The sequence below is a fragment of the Pundamilia nyererei genome, unplaced genomic scaffold, assembly GCF_000239375.1.
Source record: "Pundamilia nyererei isolate P.nyererei 1_Seehausen unplaced genomic scaffold, PunNye1.0 scaffold00304, whole genome shotgun sequence".
NCBI lineage: Eukaryota > Metazoa > Chordata > Actinopteri > Cichliformes > Cichlidae > Pundamilia > Pundamilia nyererei.
The window spans coordinates 278,030-280,399 of record NW_005187705.1 but is presented as its reverse complement, the minus strand read 5'-3'; positions in this window follow the sequence as shown (position 1 = coordinate 280,399).

The following is a 2,370-nucleotide window of genomic DNA, read 5'->3' as shown; positions in this document are numbered from 1 at the left end:
TCTGCATCCTCGTCTGGTCCAGCCTTCGTGTCTGCATCCTCGTCTGGTCCAGCCTTCGTGCCTGCATCCTCGTCTGGTCCAGCCTTCGTGCCTGCATCATCGCCTGCAGCAGCTTCTTCGGCATCCGCATCATCGCCTGCAGCAGCTTCTTCGGCATCCGCATCATCGCCTGCTGCATCAACTCCTTTGGCATCCGCATCATCACCTGCTGCATCAGCTCCTTCGGCTTCCGCATCATCGCCTGCTGCATCAGCTCCAGCCCCGCCTGGTTTGGCTTCAGCGGGTCCAGCCTCTTCCTTCTCCTCGTCTGTGCCTGGTTCCGCTGTTGGCACACCACCATCCGGTCCGCGTCTGGCACCTCATCTTCATTGGCTGTTTTCTAGGCTGCTGGCTAGTCGTCATCGCCGTCGTGGCCGCCCTCCTAAACGAGGTTGTTGCCGCCACGGCCTCCTTCGTGGACGGCCTCCTGAACTCTTTACGCGCCGCCACGGCCTCCTTCGTGGACGGCCTCCTGAACTTTTTGCGCGCCGCCACAACCTTCTTCGTGGCTGGCCTCCTGAACTTTTTACGCGCCACCACGGCCTCCTTCGTGGACGGCCTCCTGAACTGTCCCATCCTGGCCTCCTGTGCTATCGGGCCCCAGGCCGGCCACCTGCACTGTGCTTCCACAACCTTCTTCGTGGCCGGCCTCCTGAACTTTTTACGCGCCACCACGGCCTTCTTCGTGGACGGCCTCCTGAACTGTCCCATCCTGGCCTCCTGTGCTATCGGGCCCCAGGCCGGCCACCTGCACTGTGCTTCGGACTCTGCTCCCCTGTGAGTTTTGTGAACGGTTGTTTGGGTCTCTGGGGTCTCCATTTTGGTCATGGCCTGGGTCCTGCTGGCACAGGATCAACAAGCAGGGAGCCATCTGCTGAATGTTCACCATCTAAAAGCAATGGGATAATAAACTCAGTAAACTGACACAAAATAGTGTCAGGGACACTATCAATTTGTTGAATTTTAACAAAGTAATCCAGCAAAGTGAACGCCCTTTGCACCTCTTGTAGTTTAAACTTGGCTTTAACCCCAATTAACATAACGGTGTATTCTGGATCAAAACCATACCTTTCACAAAACTACATTGTCTCTCTCTGCAAAGCGGCAGATGAATTCACAGATGTTCGTGCATATGCTCAGGATAAGGTTACTGATGCTCTCAAGTCCCAATTATTCCTACTACTTTTAGCTGTAACTATTAATAATCATTAGTACACATCACATCATAACATAAATACATGATAACACATGGAATAGCATGATCTAAGATAAGATAAGATAAGATAAGATAACCTTTATTAGTTCCACACGTGGGAAATTTGTTTTGTTACAGCAGAGAGTGGGCAGTGCCAAGTTATATAGCAAAATCAGAGAACACTGGAATAGAATAAGAATAAGATACTGTAAACAACTGTACAGAATAGAATAAAATAAAATAATAATATACACAATAGGATAAAATTGGAATACAAGTGCTATATACAATTGAGTAAAAATACAACTTTGTCAGAAAAAGAGTATTGCACTTAGTCTTATTGCACATGAGTGGGTTTGTGTGTTTGATCAGCTGCAAAGTCTTTGTTGTGGAGTCTGACAGCAGATCGGGTGCCACAGCCTGCCACTGAAGGAGCTGCTCAGTGCTGTCAGAGTCTCCTGCATGGGTTGGGAGATGTTGTCCAAAAGGGATGACAGCTTAGCCACCATTCTCCTGTCACTCACTACCTCCACTGGGTCCAGAGGGCATCCTAGAACAGAGCTGGCCCTCCAGATCAGTCTCTTCCTGTCCCCAGAAGAGTTGCTGCTGCCCCAGCAGACCACACCGTAAAAGATAGCTGAGGCCACCACAGAGTCATAGAAGGTCTTCAGGAGTGGGACCTTCACTCCAAAAGACAGTACAGCCTGCTCTGCCCTTTCCTGTAGAGGGTGTCCTAATTATGAGTCCAGTCCAGTTTATTGTTCAGATAAACACCAAGGTACCTGTAGCTGTCCACAGCCTCAATGTCCATACCTTGGATGTTCGGTGGTTGCAGTGGAGGATGTTTGTGCCTGCGGAAGTCTACCACCAACTCCTTGGTTTTATTAGTGTTGCTCTGGAGGTAGTTCAGCTGGCACCAGTCCTCAAAGTCCTGAGTCAGTTCTCTGTACTCCTTGTTGTCCCCATCAGTGATGAGGGCGACTATTGCAGAGTCATCAGAGAACTTCTGCAGGAAGCACTGGGTGGAGTTGTGGGAGAAGTCTGCAGTGTAGATGGTGAAGAGGAACGGAGCCAGAACCGTTCCCTGTGGAGCCCTGTACTGCAGACGACTCTGTCCGACACACAGCCCTGAGTTC